The sequence below is a fragment of the Triticum dicoccoides genome, chromosome 4B, assembly GCF_002162155.2.
Source record: "Triticum dicoccoides isolate Atlit2015 ecotype Zavitan chromosome 4B, WEW_v2.0, whole genome shotgun sequence".
In the NCBI taxonomy this organism is placed as follows: Eukaryota; Viridiplantae; Streptophyta; class Magnoliopsida; order Poales; family Poaceae; genus Triticum; species Triticum dicoccoides.
In genome coordinates this window covers 126,525,301-126,545,942 of record NC_041387.1, presented here as the reverse complement: position 1 = coordinate 126,545,942, position 20,642 = coordinate 126,525,301, and the positions used below count along the sequence as shown (strand labels likewise).

The 20,642-nt window shown below is 46.3% G+C and overlaps 1 pseudogene; it reads left to right on the top strand.

Moving 5' to 3' along the window:
* Positions 1–20,005, top strand: part of LOC119292579 — a 32,295-nt pseudogene extending 12,290 nt beyond the window's left edge.
* Positions 20,006–20,642: the final 637 nt, after the last annotated feature.

The following is a 20,642-nucleotide window of genomic DNA, read 5'->3' as shown; positions in this document are numbered from 1 at the left end:
AGGCCTCCGGCAAGATCGTAAGTATCCAGATTCCTGAATGATTTATAATTTATCTTTTGTGTCAGATAGTGTCCTTCTAATGCCGCACACTGCCTATAGTCCGGCCGATGATGATCTTCCCGCTTCATCGAGTGGGTCCTTGGCTCTGTCGGACGTGGATTCCATTCCGACCGCCGCCACCCCTCGTGACGCTGACGACGTTGAGGTGGGATCCCAGGAGGGGACCCATCAGGAGGAGGCTCCAGAGGTGCCGCAAGGCAGCCTCCCGGACTTTGCGCCGGACTCTATGCCGGAACCCGCAGTGGTTCCGGAGTCCGGCAGGCGGCCCCTTCGTAAGAAGGGCAAGATCGTGACGCCGGCAGCCTCCGTCCAACCGGAGGTTCCGGACAACTTGTTGGAGGCGCTTAACGGCGCTTCCATCAAGGAAGAACACCGCACTATCATGAGTGCGGTGATTCAGAAGGTTCAGCTCGCCAAGAGCAGGCTGACCAAAGCCTGCAGTAGCCTTCTAACAGGCTTTGAGGTAAGAAGTTTAAAATATGTAATGTAATACCGCATAGACAGTAGCCCCTGATGCTCGGCTCGGTGTTCGGAAAGAAAAACTGTACTGAGGATCTAAAAAAGATATACGCAGGAGTGCTAAAAATTATGTCAATATGGGTTTGCAGGCTGCGCTGCGACCTCTGCCGCACTGACTGTGGAGGTCGGTGCTTTGAAGTAGGACCTCGAGCGGTCCGAGCAAGAGCTCGGCCTTGCCAAGAAGCAGCTCGAGGACAAAGAAGGTGAGTAACACCACTTTAAAATTTGTACCTTACAGAAAAGGATTTTGGTTGCAATAGAAATAACAAGGATAACGTGGGTACTGCAGGGGCCACGAACGAGGTGGCGACCCTGAAGGAGGCCGTGTCCGCGGCCGAACGCAATGCGGCCGCGGAACGAGCGGAGCGAGAGAAGCAGGAGGCACGGGTGGCAGAGGTGCGGCAAGAGCTCTAGGCTCTCATGGAAAAGCATGAGAGTTTAGAGCGCGACTTGAAGACTCGAGAGTCCGAGCTTGCCTTGGCTCTTGAAAGTGCCAAAGCCGCTAAGGCCGAGGCCCGTAAGGCCCTCCAGGAGATTGAGGATGTGAAGAAAATAGCGGCGGGTAAGGCATTTTTCATGCAAAACAAGCATGTTAATCTAAATTACCTGTTACTTACCCGAATTCGGAGCTCTCCAGGGGCGTTTGCAGATCTGCCTTGCAGTGTGTCTGATGCCGCCACATTCTACCGAGCCGAGCAGGGGAGCTCAATGGAGAAGGTCTTCTGGTCTCAGTACGCTGAGGCCGGACATCCGGTGCCCCCTAGCGACCAGCTGAAGCAGCTGGTCGAACTCCACAAGGTAGCTGAGCAGGCCATGAAGGGCCTCATAGTCCGGCTGTGGCCTGGAGAGGCCATGTCTGGGAGCTACTTCGGCCTCGTGCGGTGGCTGGTGGATGCGTGCCCCTGGGTGGAAGTCATCAAGTGCTCCGCCTGCATTGAAGGTGCCCGTCGGGCCCTTGCCCGCACAAAGGTGCATTGGGGCAGGCTGGATGTGGAGAGGCTTATCACTGACGCGCCGCCAGCGGGCAAGGAGTATCATACGCCCGAGATGTACTATAAGACTGTCCTGAAGGGTGTCCGCAAGATTGCGGATGAGTGCCCCAGAGATGTAATTATTGAGTAAACTCGCAATGTGTTATCCTGTGCGCTGAAAACTTTGTTCATATGCGCTAAGCAACGCTTATTGATTTAAAATATTACCTTCCGTGCGGCCGTTTATTAAATCTGAGAGATGGCAAGTCGTCGGGTTTAGCCCCCATGCCACGAGTGCTGGGGTGTTCGGGATAAACTTGAGCACTCTTCTTCCCATTTTTGGGTCCATCTAGGGAGGCGCTCAACACAACGAACAAGGCAACCGGACTTATAATGCTTGAACACTCTCACTTAGCCATAGAATTCTATAATTTTAAATTTGGCGAAGCCCCTAGTATTCGGAATACCGAGTTCGGGGCGCTATCCACGCCTGGGCCGGACACTGCCGGTTCCTCGCTCAAAGCGGCATAAGTCTTTAGGGACTCAAAAAGACCTCTCGAACAGCGACCAGTCTCTCGCCTTATCATGACAGTCAGTTTTAGCTTTCTCCACTAAGGCGCTCGCCCAGCTCAACCGGGGCGCAATCGCAGTGGTTCTCCCAGTGCTACCTTAGCCGACAGAACGGAATGTAAGGTACCAAAACATGGGAGCCGGGCAAACCCAACTATTGACCCAAGACATGATTCGGAGCCGATGCATATAATGCTATAAGTTAGGGGTGCCGCACTTGTGAAAGTGTTCGGACTTATCACACCATAATGCGGGAAACATAAGCCCCTGGTGTATTCGGCCGTACCAAAATGTACGGGTGCAAGATGTCAAGAATAAACATATGTGTAAAAAGGAAATGCAATTATAAACAAAAAGTGATGCATTGTTTATTCAAGAGATTCTGCCATGAGTGCAGAACGATACAAATAGTGCGGTAAGCAAGGGCTGGACTATTAGAAGTGTCTCCCTCCAGGGGTAGGCTGCGGAATGGTGTATTTAACAAATTTAATGCTCATAATGGAGACCACCTGAGTGTTTGTCGTAGCCTTTGTCGCTCCCTGGCTGTTGCATCGTGAGTTCGGCAGATCTACTGCCGGACAGGGCCTCTGGTGAACGGAGTCCTGTGAAAAAAAAAAACAGAAGAAAAAAGAGTGACACACTTGGGAGCCCCTGGTGTGGTTAAGCCGCACTCTGGGCCTGTCGTGGTCGTGCCCCTCCTCCTATGCCCATTTTATCTCCAGAGCGTAATGATGTACGCGAAGAGCTGGTCTTGCAATCATGCAAGGGATGGGGTTGGGGCCGCATTGCTACGCGTGCTCGGAACGTGCCAGATGGTCTTGATTGATGTTACTCCGGGCGCGTTTGGCTATGTCCGGTCGTTTAACTGCCAGACTCGAAAATTGCCTTAAAAGGCTGCTCTGTACTTCTGCCGCGAGAGCCGCTGTGTGTTCCTCCGTTCGGAGGGAGCGTTCAGTATTTCCGTTGACCGTGATGACTCCACGAGGGTCTGGCATCTTAAGCTTAAGGTATGCATAATGCGGTACCGCGTTGAATTTTGCAAACGCGGTTCGTCCGAGCAGAGCGTGATAGCCGCTGCGGAACGGGACTATGTCGAAGATTAACTCCTCGCTTCGGAAATTATCCGGGGATCTGAAGACCACTTCCAGTGTGACTGAGCCTGTACAATTGGCCTCCACACCTGGTATGACGCCTTTGAAGGTCGTCTTTGTAGGTTTAATCCTTGAGGGGTCTATGCCCATCTTGCACACTGTATCCTGATAAAGCAGGTTCAGGCTGCTACCGCCGTCCATCAGGACTCTAGTGAGGTGAAATCCATCGACGATTGGGTCTAAAACCAATGCGGCGAATCGGCCATGGCGGATACTGGTCGGGTGGTCTCTTCGATCGAAAGTGATCGGGCAAGAGGACCATGGATTGAACTTCGGGGCGACTGGCTCCATCGCATATACGTCCCTAAGTGCACGCTTCCGCTCCCTCTTGGGTATATGGGTTGCGTATATCATGTTTATCGTCCGCACTTGTGGGGGGAAACCCTTCTGTCCTCTACTGTTCGGCGGCCGAGTCTCCTCCTCGTCGTCGCTGTGCAACCCCTTGTCATTGTTTTCGGCAATTAACTTGCCTGCCTGCTTGAATACCCAACAATCTCTGTTGGTGTGATTAGCTGGCTTTTCGGGGGTGCCATGTATCTGGCAAGAGTGGTCGAGTACTCGGTCCGAATTGGACGGACCCGGAGTAGTTCTTTTGAATGGCTTCTTCCGCTGACCGGGTTTAGAGCCTCTGAATCCGGCGTTGACTGCCGTATCCTCATTGTTATCACCGTTAACGCGGCGTTTGTTTTTGTTTCGACGCGATCTGCCATTGTGGTCCTTAGTATCCGGACTGCCAACGTTTTTGCTGAGGTTGTTGCTGCGAGCTAGCCAACTGTCCTCTCCCGCGCAGAAGCGGGTCATGAGTGATGTGAGGGCTGCCATGGATTTCGGCTTTTCCTGTCCTAGGTGCCGGGCCAGCCACTTGTCGCGGATGTTATGTTTGAAGGCTGCGAGGGCCTCTGCATCCGGACAGTCGACGATTTGATTTTTCTTTGTTAAGAACCGTGTCTAGAACTGTCTGGCCGATTCGTCTGGCTGCTGAATTATGTGGCTTAGGTCATCGGCGTCTGGTGGTCGCATGTATGTGCCCTGGAAGTTGTCGAGGAATGCGGCTTCCAGGTCCTCCCAACACCCAATTGACTCTGTGGGCAAGCTGTTAAGCCAATGCCGAGCTGGTCCTTTAAGCTTGAGTGGGAGATACTGATGGCGTGGAGATCGTCGCCGTGGGCCATATGGATGTGAAGGAGATAATCTTCGATCCAAACCGCGTGGTCTGTTGTGCCATCGTAGGATTCAATGTTCACGGGTTTAAACCCTTCCGGGATTTGATGATCCATTACTTCGTCAGTGAAGCATAGTGGGCGTGCGGCGCCTCTGTATTGAGCAATATCACGACGTAGCTCAAGAGAGCGTTGTCTGCTGTGTTCGGCCCGGCCGGAGTTGTTGTATCCGGCGCGACGGTAGTCATCGTGGGTCGTGGGGCGCCCACGTGATCCGTAGATAGATCTGGATTGTCTTGCCTTGTCCTCCAATATATCCCGCAAGTTCGGCGCATTCCCTCATGGCTTCGTACTTTTCGAGCGGTGCCGGGATACGGTCTTGATGGAAGGCCTAGATGCCTCTCTGTCGCGACCACGGGGTGGTCGGTCTGCCATATTGTGCGCTGGTGATGAAGGTTTGTATGCGTCCTCCTCTAGTCGGGGGAGCAACTTGCGTTTTGGGTAGCTCTTGGAGGGGCGTTCGAGTTCATATTCTTCGGCCGCGAGGACCTCGGTCCATCTGTCGGCCAACAGGTCTTGATCAGCTTGAAGCTGTTGCTGCTTTTTCTTTAGGCTATTTGCCGTGGCGATAAGCCTGCGTTTAAAACGCTCTTGTTCGACGGGATCCTCTGGCACGACGAATTCGTCGTCGTTGAGGCTTGCTTCGTCTCCGGAGGGAGGAATGTAGTCTTCATCCTCCTCGTCTGCTGCTCTCTCTCGAGGGCTGGCTTCCCCGTCCTCCTGTGCTAAATCTTGCTGGAGGGGGTTGTCTTCGGCACTCTCTGGGGTGTTATTATCTCCGGTGCCGGAATCTCCATTCTTGCTGTGGCGGGATTTAGAGCGGCGCCGCTGACGTCGGCGCTTGGGTTGTTTCTTAGAAGAATCTGCCTCCGCTGCTTCTTCGCCGTCCCCATCCTTTGTGGTGTCCACCATGTATATGTCGTATGACGAGGTGGTCTTCCAGTGCCCTGTAGGCGCTGGTTCTTGATCGTATCCGGCATCGTCGTCCATACCGTCGATGTCTTCGGAGTCGTAGTCTAGCATGTCGGTTAGATCATCGACAGTGGCTACAAAGTGGGCGGTGGGTGGGCTTTGAATTTCTTCGTCGTCTGCACCCCAACCATCCTGACCGCAGTCCGGCCAGGGTTCTCCTGATAACGAGAGATGCTTCAGCGAATTTAGGATGTTGCCAAAGGGTGAGTGCTAAAAGATGTCCGCGGTGGTGAACTCCATGATCGGCGCCCAATCGGATTCGATTGGCAGGGGCGCAGGAGGTTCGGAGTCCGGCAAGGAGTCCGGCGCCTCGGAGTCACGAGCTTTATAAGGGACAAGGTCGGTATTCGGCTCCATCGCCGTAGAAGTTGCAGCTCCCGAGGCGGTGTCCAGCCACCTGTCCTCGATCTGCGCGGTCTGCTCCAAACTATGGGTCAGAGCGGACTCGTGTGCGGCCTCCAGGGCACTATCTGGCGGCAGAGCTAAATCATGCCCGTCGTGACAGCGCGGCACGCTCGCCTGTGGCTCGAATCCATCGAAGATCAAGTCTCCGCGGATGTCGGCCGTGAAGTTTAGGCTTCCAAACCTGACCTGATGGCTAGGGGCATAGCTTTCGGTCTGCTCCAGATGGCCAAGCGAATTGGCCCGCAGTGCAAAGCCGCCGGATACGAAGATTTGTCCGGGGAGAAAATTCTCACCCTGGACTGTGTCGTTGTTAATTGAAGGAGCCATCAAGCCTATCGGTGATGACACAGAGGAACTCTCAATGAAAGCACCAATGTCGGTGTCAAAACCGGCGGATCTCAGGTAGGGGGTCCCGAACTATGCGTCTAGGCGGATGGTAACAGGAGACAAGGGACACGATGTTTTTACCCAGGTTCGGCCCCTCTCGATGGAGGTAAAACCCTACTCCTGCTTGATTGATATTGATGATATGGGTAGTACAAGAGTGGATCTACCACGAGATCAAGGAGGCTAAACCCTAGAAGCTAGCCTATGGTATGATTGTTGTAATGGTTGTGTTGTCCTACAGACTAAAACCCTCCGGTTTATATAGACATCGGAGAGGGCTAGGGTTACACAGAGTCGGTCACAATGGTAGGAGATCTACATATCCGTATCGCCAAGCTTGCCTTCCACGCCAAGGGAAGTCCCATCCGGACACGGGACGAAGTCTTCAATCTTGTATCTTCATAGTCTTGGAGTCCGACTGACGATGATAGTCCGGCTGTCCGGACACCCCCTAGTTCAGGACTCCCTCAGTTGGTATAAGATGAGATGTATTAAGAGGACCACTCAGATGTGCACTTTCGTGAATCTAGGCAGCACACAGCCGTCTGCTCAGGAATGCATTGTTTTTGTTTTAGGCAAGGCACGGTTGTTTTTATAACGAATATACGGTTGTGGTTGTGTGTTAGGCAGTGCGTTATGTGAGTATGAGTCACTGTCATGGTTTTATGTTCTGTAATATTTCTATTTAGTATGGCTAGTGAATTCACGTCTGTCTAGTTGGTGGAGGCATGCCCTATGTTATGTTGAGGCAGAGTTGTGTGTGTCGTTCGGAAATGCTTTCTCAACACGTTCGTATACGTTGTTACTCAAAGGCACGATCGTGTCTTTCTTTCGAAACGTTTGCTTTCACTTACTTGAAGTGACGGTCGTGCTTCCATCACTCGTTGGCTTGGTAGAGGGACCGGTGTTAAGCTATCGAGGGGACGGTCCTGTGTTAACTGGTGTCACACTTGTGTGTGTCAGGTTAGTTGTCCGTGTTAAGAGTGGCACGTTCTACGTGGATAAGAGGCACGACAATGCCTCTGTGACCAGCATTACTGTAGGTGAGTCATTTAGCTCCTTTGTGATATGCTTACAAATCAATAGTGTTTTTCCTCTGTGTTACAATTGTTTCTTTTTTTATGTCTAGTAGGAGTGAGTGGTGTTCTAGTGCAAGGAATTGATGTCTTGAATATGATCTTTACAAAATTTTGAAAAAATACGATTCTTATTTTCGAAAAAATACGAAGTTAGGAATTTAATACTTGACCATTTTAATGCACAGCTGTGGTTGATGGGATCCATAGCAGATATCTTGGACTGACACAAAAAATAGCTGAAACATTGTTGTGATTACATGGGTCGATATGGCTGAAACAATGTTCGGATGTCTCCATCTAAATTAAGGCACATCTAAGCAGTAGTCATCTTCTTGCAAATCTTCTTCTTTCACACCAGATGTTGTGTTTGTTGAGTACGATGCTCAGTGCCTCAAATACATGGCCTGTGTTGTAGTTTGATGTTATCATTTTGTAAGTTAGTTGTTCTCTCATCGGTTTCACATGGATCTGCAAAACAAATAAGCGCACAAACTAATAAAATTTATTGTAAAACTTAATGTTTAGTTGGCTTGTATGAGGATGAACATATGTTTATGTGTTGTCAATGAGAGTGAACTTACACTATTGATAAAAAATGAATTATTATTGAAATAGCACTGTCATCCCTGAAATTTGAGATCATTATGTTATTGGTTAGTAGGTGGACAGTAGATATGGGGTATGTAGTGGAACAAAAAAATGCATGGTGTAAATGAGGTAGAGCTACAGTTAGAACAAACTCACTCTCTGTCCGAGTTACATACACTCTGGATAGGTTTGACATGAAAGGTGGCCATTGTGTGAGGATAGTTGTTGTAAGCAGAATGATAAGCTCTCTTGAAGTTTTCGATGACAATGTCTGAGTGTTCCTTTATACCGTCGCAATTGATATAAGGACACATAATTTTGAACCGACGCATTGCAAGATTCACGATTATGAGGTAGATAAAATGTGGTTTCTTTCTCACAAGTATTAATACCTAAAACAATTAACGGGAAGTTATATCATTGTAATAAGAAAATCTGGTAGAATTGAAGACGAACACTGGACAGATAGAGTGAGTAGGGTGAACTCACAATGTTGCATTTGTTTGGCAGCCTGAACCCAATAGTTTTTTCTGCAATTTGTTCCTTCAGTAGATCTGTGCTTGCTCCTAGAACTCACAATGTCACTCAGCGTGCTAGTAGTAGTAAATGTGGTTTGTTATTATTATTTATGAGAAGCAAGAACTTACAGAGGCGTCAATGTACATTATATGCTTGTGCACAGATGTTGGCGTTGGTGTTGCGTAGAATTGTTCTTTCATCAGCAACTCTGAGTAAGCATCGACCACGAATGAGTTGATATATCCGTATACCTTCATTGACAAACCTAAAGTTCGATGATCGGCCCAACGCCGGTCGACGTAGAATATCCTCTTGCTGCCAAAAAAGTTAGATGCATTTTAAATCGTATGATTTTATTATTTAACGTTAGAGTTGATGAGTATTCAATTGCAATAGCAGAATAATTGAGCTGAAACTCTTTAATTTGAAAGTTTCGGGCAGAATGTATTGCAGTAGTAAAAGAAAGGATCAAAACATTATTGTAAGAGGAAGAACTAATTCATTACCTATCATGTTGACTCATGGCTGGTGTACTGTCGATGATTGTTTCATACACTTCTTTCTTCTGCGTTGTAGAATCTCTTATTTCCAAAAGTTGGCAGTGATCTTGAGGTCATTCCCTTGGTGAGTGAACCGAGTCTGTTCTAGCTGAGGATGATGTTGATGAGGTTGGAAGACATGACCACCGGAGTTCATTTGATCATTACTAAGTTGCAGATGACCCTCATTACAATTGTTGTTTCTTTGGACTATTAGGCCTTGTGGTTGGTGCTGCATGTGCAGTTGTAATGTTCTGATAGTTGGATCACCGGTTGAGCTCGAAGGAATATCTGTTGGAAAATGTTGCAGAGGATGGCGGGAATACTGCATGCTGTTGAACTGTTGTTGCAAGGCATTGTAACTTTGGCCACGAGACTCGCTTGTCCGTGGTTGCTGATGGTTCTGCTCTTGAGGTTGGCATTGCTGGCACCGTGCAGTGCTGTTATTCTGAGCATCATTGTGTTGGGGGTAGTGGGCATCGTGGACAGGGGTTTGTTGGTTGTATTGTTTCTGACTTTGGTTGTTCATTGCATAGGGTGAGTGCTGGCTGCTGTTTGAACTGCCGTTATTCTGAGCACCAGGACGTCGATACTAGTTGTTTTTGAGAGTAGGAACTTGTTGGTAGTGTTGGGACAAAGCAGATGCTGGCAAACTGTCGAACAAGACAGTTTGAGTTAAACCTGTGGAGTATGACGTATCAAAAGTCTGTGAGAGGTGGCTACCACCTAGCATTGCGCCTGATCTGCTGGTCATATGTGGCTCTTCATAGTTAGAAAGGCAAGATTTGGATGACGAGGTTGAATTCTTGGTCAAGTGTGAGATAGTATCAGGTTGGGATTGTTGGGATGCTACTTGGTTATGAAAGGGTTGCTTCTTCTTTTCTTCAACGACTCTGTCAATTTGTTCATAGATAGATGGGTCAGACCATATTTCATCATCATCAATGAATCCAGCATCAAGGAGGCTTCTGTGGTTGTCAGGCCGTAGAGACTGATTGGTTGCAATTTCTGTTGAATTATGTGGAGGGTCCAGTATTCTAACTTTTTTCTTAGGAGGTGCTGTATTATTGTTTCCTGGATCTTCTGACTGCTGTAAGGACCTCTTGTGAGCTGCCATTTGTGTTTCCAGTTCTGGCGGATGTGCGGTTGTGGTAAGAGGGACGCTGTCTGTGGGATCAATACGTGGTTGTTTGGTACATTGTTCATGTTCTTCTGGAATGTTATTGTCTTCCACATCGGTAGATGTGGTAGTAATGATTGGAGCATCACTAGTGGATGGAAGTGCTTTTCTCGTATCCAGTACTGTGGCAGAACTGCTGTCAGAATCAGTGGTGACGGCTACTCTAGGAGCAAGGGAGGAAGTGGCTCTGGTGCGTTCAGTTTCAGCAATCGTCTTCTCATCTCTCAAAATTGAAACAAGATGGACCTTAGCTTCTTGCAGTGAAGAAGAACGTTGTTCAGTGACAATGTTTAACTTTTGTGCAGGTTGGGATACAATGAGGCTCTTTGTGTTGGTTGAAGAATTTTTGTGAGCGCTATCAGAACTGCTGGACCGTTCAGTAGTTGGTGACATTTTCCCAATGTGATGAACAGGTGCTCCAAGTGTATCCGTTGAGATTGTACCAGTCAGTAACAGTTTGTCAACCGCAGAGTGTGAGGTTGATGTTTTTGTTGCAGTATGTTTTGCTGTTTCCTCCAAGAGTTTTTCCAGTGTGCTTGTCAGAGAGTTGTGGTCTGCAGATCCTCCAGCAGAATTTGGGGTTTCAATCCGTACAGAACACTCAGGCGAATTTTCACATGTCATTATGATTGCCCCACTCTCGAGCATCTCAGACGTTGGCACGAAGGGCTCATGAACCGGCAAGCCATCAAGGCAGTTATGCAGATGGTTATGCACTTTGTCCAGATGAATCTTTGCTTGTTCATCAATGTCCTCTCTGTTGTGGTCTATCCTGTTCACCTCCAGTAGCAACTTAATCTGAGTTAATGATTTTAGCTGTGAAGATAGACAAATTTGGGCCTGCTCTTTGTCGTATGGATTCTGGGTGTCTGGGTCAGGGGTATCGCATCAACCCTTTAAATTTTCCAGGGAGTATGATGTTGCGTGAAGGACACTAGTTGATCCACTGCTGGTAGAACTTTGACTACTTGTCGTGCTAGAACTTAGAAGCGTAGAGTATGTTGAAGGGGCTGATGAAAAAGTTTCTTTTTAATTTGAGTTATCCTGTTGCAAGTTACAATAAACGCCCCGATCTCTGGTGTTGGTTTCTTTTGCACTAAGATCCCTACCGAGTGAAAGGAGCTTCTCCAATTTCTGCTCGAGAACTGGTTGAAACCGCGAGAAAAGTTTTGTGTACATTTCATTGATAACTTTTGCAATTTTCACCTTGGCCTGTAATTGAGAAAATAAAACATCAGCAATTTTTAATACCGGAAATGAAAATTAGTTACTAATATTGAAAATGAAAAATATCTTGTGAGCTATTGTATGTTCTGTCAAGAATTGCAGAATCACGCATGATATGCTGCGGGGAAGCGCGGGTAACAAGGTCCATGAATCATGGTCAACACATTCCTTGAAAGAGCACACCGGACGTATTGTACGAAGCATGGTTGACCTACCGTTGCAGGGAAGCTGTGCTATATTGAACACAAAATCATAGCTATGGTAGTATAGGAAGGACTTCTATATTAAACACAAAGGCACGGCTAACGTCCTGTATGAAGCACTCCTATGTTTAACACAAAAGCAGAGCTAACGTACTATATAGGAAGAATTTTTATATTTAACACAAAAGCACAGCTAACGTACTATAGGAAGCACTTCTAGTTTTAGCACAAAAGCACAACTAAGGTACTATAGGAAGCACTTTTGTATTTAACACAAAAGCACCGCTAAGGTAGTAGAGGAAGCACTTCTATATTAAACACAAAGGCTCAGCTAACGTCCTGTAGGAAGCACTGCTATGTTTAACACAAATGCACAACTAATGTGACTCTGTAGGAAGCATTTTTATATTTAACACAAAAGCACAGCTAACGTACTATAGGAAGCACTTCTAGTTTTAGCACAAAAGCACAACTAAGGTACTATAGGAAGCACTTTTGTATTTAACACAAAAGCACCGCTAAGGTAGTAGAGGAAGCACTTCTATAATAAACACAAAAGCACGGCTAACGTCCTGTAGGAAGCACTGCTATGTTTAACACAAAAGCACAGCTAACGTGACTCTGTAGGAATCTTTTTTATATTTAACACAAAAGCACAGCTAACGTACTATAGGAAGCACTTCTAGTTTTAGCACAAAAAGCACAGCTAAGGTAGTATAGGAAGCACTTTTATATTTAACACAAGAGCACTGCTAAGGTAGTATAGGAAGCACTTCTATAATAAATACAAAAGCACGGCTAACGTCCTGTAGGAAGCACTTCTGGTTTTAATAGAAGCACTTCTGGTTTTAATAGAAAAGCATAGCTAACGTACTATAGGAAACTGTCTGGATGAGCACTCGTCCTATATGAAGCACTTCTAGTTTAACATAAAAGCACAACTAACGTACTATAAGAAACTGCCTGGATGATCATAATAGGACAATTATCTTTTTTGTAAAAACTTAGGGAGCATCATTTCAAACATAAAATCAGGTGCAGTAGCTGGAATTCACTTACGGAACAAAGTTTTTCTTGAGGCACAAATTCTTCTATGTAGGATTCTAGTCTGGGACTCATTTGGAAAAATGGCGCCTGAAAGCCAGGCGGTGGTTGGAAAGGCATGCGCCTAATGTCTTTCAGCTGCCATGCGCAAAAGGAAACAATTACAGTCAAGTCAAGTTAATACATTCCAGCTAAGTCGTTATGTTGAGTTGAAAACTTCGCCAAAGGAAGATGATGAAAAGTTGACTCACCGTGTGTTTCCCAAAAATTCCGTCCTCTGTTGACAGGCTGTCTGTGTTAGCATAATTCTCAATGGCCTCTATGTCCCACATGACAAGTCTTGCAGGAGTGTCAGGTTCCAGGTCCATAATCTTCGTATCCAGGTACTCAAACTACGTTATCTGCAAGTGGGGAAGAGGTGAAAATGAATCATGTTCTTGCAGCTGCTTGTGGGTATAAAGAAATGCACAAGTTAGTGAACGAACCACTGGAATCAGGAGGCAGCCACACAGGGCGCCTGCGAATCCTTTGTCCTTGAAGGTCTGGAGTGATGCCACCAGTTTCTCTGTGACAGCATTGGACCAATCATATGATGGTATGTTACTTGCTGGTCCTTCTAGAGCGGCTAAATAGTCGGGGCTAACACAGTCATATGTCGTTGGGCATAGAAATACCGTTGTTGCAAACATCACGAAAACCCGTTGAAACACTTCTCCTGTCAGCTGTGGGGTTATGAGATCAGTTAACTCTCTGATGTTTGGAGTGTGCCCAGCACACCGAGTTTCAGACTTAACCTGACATCTGAAAGCTTCTGAGCATTTTCTTGGGATAACTTGCCCGCCAAGTGGAATTCCTAAGATCTGGTGCACTGTGTACGAGTTGATGAGGAATCTGTATCCACTAGGCAGTATGAAAGACCTGGAAGGGCAATCAAAATAGCGGACAAGCCAGCGAAAGAAACATCTTGGAAGCTCGCGACAGCACAGATCTAGAAGGTATCCAAATCCAATATCTCTGACAAGCTGCTTTTGTGGTTCTGTTAGCTTTTCGCAGACAGTAATGAATTTCTAGAAGCTAAGTTTTGTGCTGAACTCTTCTTCATATTCACCCATTGTAACAACTCTGTTGACAAACATAAGAAACGACCTTTAGCAAATATATTGTTGAACCACATGCTTTTCTTGCAGAAGCTTACATACAAACGCTGAGTCAGCAAAACAGAGACAAATATTTAAGGCGTGATTAAAAATGCAGCTAGAATGAGAGGCATTGATTTCGAAAGAAATTTCAATGACACACGCAAGATGCATGATAAAAACACCTACTTCGAGGCAGCAAGCTGCTTCTTTGCCCTGTACTCCTCAACAAGCTTTTTGTGCGCTGCACGTTTTAACTTGATCCTTAGTCTCTCTGTTTCTAGCTGGTCATGAACCATGAAATCTTGGGTGACAATCTCTGTGCCATTGACAGACTGGGACTGAGTCTCCGACAGCTGTGGGGTGGAGTCCATCTCATCAAACTCTACATAAGAGGTCACGAGACATCATCATTACCAGGTCAACTATGTAAGGCAGTTGTTAGCAGTCCATGTGAGACCATCATCAATAGCTTGGTCCATGTAAGACGGTTTCTATATCTGGGTTAGTAACTGCTTTGCAAAAAGGCATGTATGTCCTTTGGATCTCTGCTATAGATTGCGGATCTATACAATCATTTGACCTGTGACCTCATGTTAGGGATCAGGTTAGTGAATTTTGACTGCGGCTTAATTGAGCTCTGCAAGTAATATAATATGTGGTCACGAGATTGCTTAAGTTTTGCATCGCTGGAGATATAACTCAACTTAGCAAAACCACGGCGCAAGCATGCAGTTGGCATGATTAAAGTGAGGTCAGCTGAGTCCTAATTTTAAATCCATAACCATTCTGCTGTTAAGACGGCGCAACAGTTTGAGCATGGACCAGCTGAAGATAATTGGATCCAGAACCGATATTCAAATCGCGCCCCACATGCTATGTTGTGCAGATGCGGTGCATACGCATCCCGCGGAATTGCTAGTACTGGTAATTTTTTTGTTCAAACGTTGAATCAGTGGCATAATCATCGTGATAATGCAATAGATTACCTGAACAGGAGATCCACGACGAGTGAGATGAAGGAGACCGATAAATTTTCAGTGACGAGCGAACTCTGTAGAGGGATCGAGATTGGCTTTCCTTTGGAGAGCTAGAATATGCCTCGCCTGTCACCACCGATGCTAGATGGAGAAAGATCTGGAACTCATCTTGTGGACGACCCCACAAGTTAGTCAAATACTTGGAGGAACTATTTGAGAGCCCACATGTCAGTGTGACTTCGAAGTCCACCTACCACATTTTGTCACCCCAGACGGAGGTTCTCCTCGTAGGACTCATATAAGGCCGACCCTACAAATTAGTGAGAGACTTAAAGGAATTAGTAACTGAGAGCCCACTTGTCAGTCTCGTCGACGGTCAAGTGAAGTCGACCTACCACATCTCTTCACGCCAAAAAAACATGTGCACCTCTCATGTGTCGCAAAACTCACCCCACCTATCAGGCTATTCTTCTCCTGCACGCAAAAAAATGAAGTAGGCTCTCTCTTTCTCTCTCCGTCTCTCTTTCTCTTTTCTCTCTCTCCCAGATTCAAAATCATTAAAGGAGATCGCTGACAAACTGCAGGGAAGCAGATCCCCTCACAATTTAGAAAGGTGTGAGTTCCGAACAATCAGCGCATAAGATTCGGCAATCAAAGGTTAGTAGAAAGGTGTGAGTTCAATTATATAGAAGTATAAATATATCTATGTTGCATGGTGAGTGTAGTACCTTAGTAAGAAAGATTGAGATCGACTTTGAAAATTTTCAACACTGATACTGCGGGTTTATAACTTTTTCGGGCAGATGTTCAGGAGTTCGACATCTGGTCAGGACAACAGGGACGGTCGGTCTTTGAACGACATCGACAATGATTATGGGAGGCAGGTAATAGCAAGGTGGTTGAACATTAGGGTTTGGTCTTTTATTTCTGTGACGTTTGCTGTCAAGGTGCTACCACTGAGAACACCAATTAGTAGATCATTAAGAAGAACAAAAATGATTAGTATATCCTGGATGAATGCTGTAATATCTTTTTATCCTGTGCATCTACTCTGTAGTTGAGTATTGAGAGGTGGAAGAAAAAAAATCACTACAAAATGAGAAGAAGATGAAGGATGCAGATGCTGTCAAACACGCACATGCTATGCGGGCTGGAGTAATTGGAGTCAAGTGTGAGATACAAGTTCTTGGAAAATGTCCCAACCAGGAGCATGTTGTGCAGCAGACACCTGCGAAGAGGAGCATTCTAAGCAGCAGAGACTCCACTAAGCAGATTGTGCAGGTAACGACGAAAACTTCAAACGCTGGTTTTGAACATACGTGGAAGTTTTACGTGCTAATTCTTCGTAATACTCTCACATGCCTCTAATTATTTTTTGCTTTCAAGACACAATTGTCCACAAAGGTGCAGAGCGGGCGTTGTGACGCCCCAGTGTTTGATGGCGGTCATAATGAAGAGGTACAGGGTAATAGAATTTGCCTTGATGCAAGCAGAAGGATCATTGGCAACAAAATCATTAGTGTTCAAGGATTTGGTACGGTCTGCGCAGGCAAGAAGAGTCCAACGACAAAATCAAACATAGGAGGAATAAACTTTACTGTTCAGCAGCACCAGAAAGCAATACAGGTGACAGCAAATATGAACATGCAACAACATTTAAAGCAAATGTATATTTTTTTATGAGCAATTTTTTCTTTGTTTTTGTCTGGTATATTTAAGTTGTAGTATCTTGCACACGCAGGTGTACGAGCAAGGAAGCAAGTATCGCGGTAGTCCACGGATCGATGAAAACATAAGGCAAGGTCCTTTGAAAGGATCACCTGCGGTGTTCAACATGAGGGGTCCTTCCAAAGGATCTCCGATGGCATTCAGAATAGTGAGTGAAATTACCAATGCACGGAGGTTGTCGCCAAGATTTGCTGGACAAGAGAGGCATGGGAAACCAAACGTGACGTCTGAACTATGCTTTTTCAATTCAACGGACAAACAGTTTTATGGAAGAATAGTGTAAAGTGTAAAACATTAGGACGGCTGTCTGTCTGGTGCGGCTGTATATGCAGTTGTATAGGATGTTGTTGTGCCTCTCCGGTTGTATGGTGTAAGCAGTAGCACATCTGTGCCTCTTTGTTGAGATGTGTGTGTAGCATGGTCACGTTCGTGCTGCTAGGTGTAATGTGAACAGTGCCTCTGGTGTACCGCTTATTAGAAATAAAAAAACGCATATGCTGCTCTGGGTATCTAATTCTATTTCGTGCTATGTGTTCAGGATTTGGCGGAGGGGATAACAGATGAGGCAAAGAAATATCATATTTCTCCATCCATTTTGAAAGGAAAGCAGCGTTCAGAGCAGCAAGTAGCATGCAGCTCCAGCACAGATTGCATTGTAGAAGCAGCACATTCCCTTGGTTGCACGAGTGCCGGAGACACATGGAGCAGCATTGCATAATGCGACAGTGGAGAGGCAGTTTCATTCATGGATTTGTCCGTGCCATGCAGAAACGATGCTGCTGCGTGTCACAAACAACAGAGCAGCAGCAGCTCCGCCATAAGTGGACCTGTGGCTGGCGATGAAACCGATGTCGTCAGAAGTGAATGCAATCAGACGAACGAAGATACGGTAGACAGAATCAAAATGGCGCCGCCGACCATTGTAGAGAAAGAAATGGACGACATGTTCAAAGAAGGCATATACCCAACGATTCAGGAGGTCACCGAAGCGCTCGAACCAGAGGGTGGTATGGTATTTGGATCATTGGATGAGTGCTTTTTCTTCTTCTGCAGATATGCGAGAAAGGTTGGCTTTGCTGCCAAACAATCAACGAGCAGAAGATCGACATATGATCAGCAGCTTGACAAGCAGGTGTTTCAGTGCACCAAGGAAGGGCAGAATAAAACAACTGAGAGACATGTTAAGGAGAGAAGGAGCAATTGCTTGATCCGGACAAGCTGCCCAGTCCAAATAACAGCCAAGAGGGATGCAGATAGGAGGAAATGGTATTTGAAGAACGTGCGCCTAGAGCACAACCACCAACTTCACCCATCAGATTGGATGCTGAAGTTCATGAGATGCTATAAGAAGATGACACCTCAGGAGAAATTCTTTATACAAGTGCTGCAGAAGGCGAGGTTAGAGCCAAGGAAGGTTATGCAGATTTTTACTGCCATGGGGACACCGAGGCAAGAAATTATGTTCGACACGATTGACATAAGCAATATTGCATGCCAGAACAGGGCTGGAGAGCGCGGCACTGATATCAAGGACACCATGAAACTGTTTGCCGATATGCAGAGGCGGAGGCCTGGATTCCACCATGTGGAAGAGACAGAGAACAATGTAGTGCGGAGCCTGTTTTGGACAGACTCCTTGTGTAAGATGAATTATGATCTATATGAAGATTTCGTGTCTTTTGACACGACATTCTCTACGAATATATATGGCTTGCCATTTGCACCAATTATAGGTGTCGACAACCATGGGTCAACCGTCCTGTTTGGACTAGGCCTTTTGAAAGATGAGAAAATAGGGTCATTCAAGTGGCTCCTAAGCACGTTTGTCGAGGCAATGGGGGGTAAAGAGCCGAAATACATAATAACAGACCAGGACCAGGCGATGAAGACTGCAATAAAGGAAGCTCTTCCGAGAACGAGGCACAGGTTCTGCTGGTGGCATATTAGGAAGAACCTGAAGGAAAATAACGCAGTAGTGTTTGCGCAGCACCCAGGGATGTCTGATGATTTATTTCGAATCTTCAAAAAATCACTAAATCAAGATGAGTTTGAGCGTGCCTGGAAAGCAGCAATTTCTGTGCACAAGGCGGAAGGCAACAAACACCTGAACACGCTATGGGAACTCCGAAATTTTTGGGTGCCGGCTTACTTCAAGGACTGCTTCTATCCTTTCTCGTCAACAACCACTCACAGTGAGAGCACGAATTCGATGTGGAAGAATTACGTCGACCATAGTGACACTATAAAAAGGTTTGTTGATGCGTATCACATGATTCAACAAAATTGCCTCGCCACGCTTGACAAGAAAAGACACCGAACAGAAGAGAAGGCGCCATCACTAGAGACGGGTTTTCCGATTGAAAGACAGGCAAGTCAAGTATACACCAATGAAATTTTCAGGAAATTCCAGCTGGAGCTACGGAATCGGACTTACTTCAAGTGCTCTGACCTGGCAAAAGGGAGGCAGTATTTTTTAAAAAGGATTACTAATCCTGGAGAAAAAGTGTGGAAACCATATCCGGGCGAGGAATTTGAGAGGTCTGAGTTCAGGGTAGATGTGGATGAGCAAAAAAAATATACACTTGCAGCTGCAAGAAAATGAGTAGGGATGGCATCCAATGCTGCCATGTGCTTAAGGTGATGGACCAAACAGGCATGATCGATCAACTTCCAAAATACTTTGTCATCCCCAGATGGACCAGGAATCTATCAGAGAGTCTGAAAGTTCTTTCTACAAGTCAAGGTGATAGAATGACCGCACAAGATGATGAAACGATGAGATTTGGCCTCGCTTACGCTGAGTTGTCGGATATTTATTCAAATGCTTGCAGAAAAGAGAAGGCATACAGTGTTCTGCGTGAGTGTATGGTAGATATGAAAATAAAAGTCATGGCGGCACTTGCTGAGGAACCAGACACATGCATTCTTGCCGAAACTCTCAAGAACCCTCCCATGGGTGGCTCAAAGGGCACGAAAAAAGGAGATCGAATCAAAGCTGGTTCTGAGAAGAAAGGAAAAGGCAACAAAGCCGTATCCAAGTGCGGCCGTTGTCGAGAAAAGGGTCACAGGAAAACAAACTGCCCAGATAACCCAGAAGTACATGAGAGGATGAGGATTGAAGAGGAGAAGAGGAAATCGCAGCAGGAGAAGAGGGCAAGGTCAATGAAATGGCCGACAACACCGACAACACCATCGAGGACATCAAAGGGCTCAGGACAATGCACTCCAAGCCCAGGAGGAAGACATCAGACGCTAGCAACTCCAACGACCCCACTGACAGCAGGGAGCACTTACCAAAGTCTTGCATCTACGCCAGAATCGAACATCACACAAGCCAGGCACACAGAATGCGTGCAGGGAAGCCCGAGACAAGGCACGGAATCTGCGCAGTCCATTTTCAGAAAGGAAAGGTCTGAGTGGAGACTTTTTGGTACCGGAGAGCAGTTCGAAAAGGAAAATTAGTGATGACCGCAATCTTTCGCTTCGTTTTTATGTATGAATGTTAATATTGCAGGCAAATAGGTTGAATAGGTATGCAGAATCGTGGGGTTGCACAAGTGTCGAGAAGGAAGAATGGATCGCTAAACATTCAAAAACAATGCTGCACGTGGAGCGATGAAATAGCAAGTGATCGGTGTGGAGGGTGGGTTGGTGTCGACTGTTTATTTTCTCGTTGTGTGGTTATAAGAACGACTTGTAAGTTAATTTGCTGCAGTCACAGAAAGAAAACAAATTTAAATAACAACGCCTTTTGTTTCTTTATGTATTTTTACTCGGCGGACAAAAATATCAGAGGCACAGGTTTCCTTGTTATTTTCCGCAGCCGCGTCGGTTTGTGAACATGGATGTTGTAAGCATACAAGCATGCTTCTCTGCTGCGTGACAGAGAGATAAAAATAACTGAAGGGCATGGGCAGCCACGGCCATGCCACTGGTGAATGTTCAACCGTGACTCTCATGGTTGCATCATAAACGCACGGACGTGACTCTATGTAATACCACACCATGCCTCCGCGTGTTTACATCGCTTGTCTCTCTATTTGAACGAGTCGATGTGATCGTTCGGAAGACAGACACTAGGTTACATGACTCTATATAATACCGCACGATGCCTTTGTGTGCTGCCCACCCGTGCTTCCGGCGTGGAATAGATTCTTTTAATGT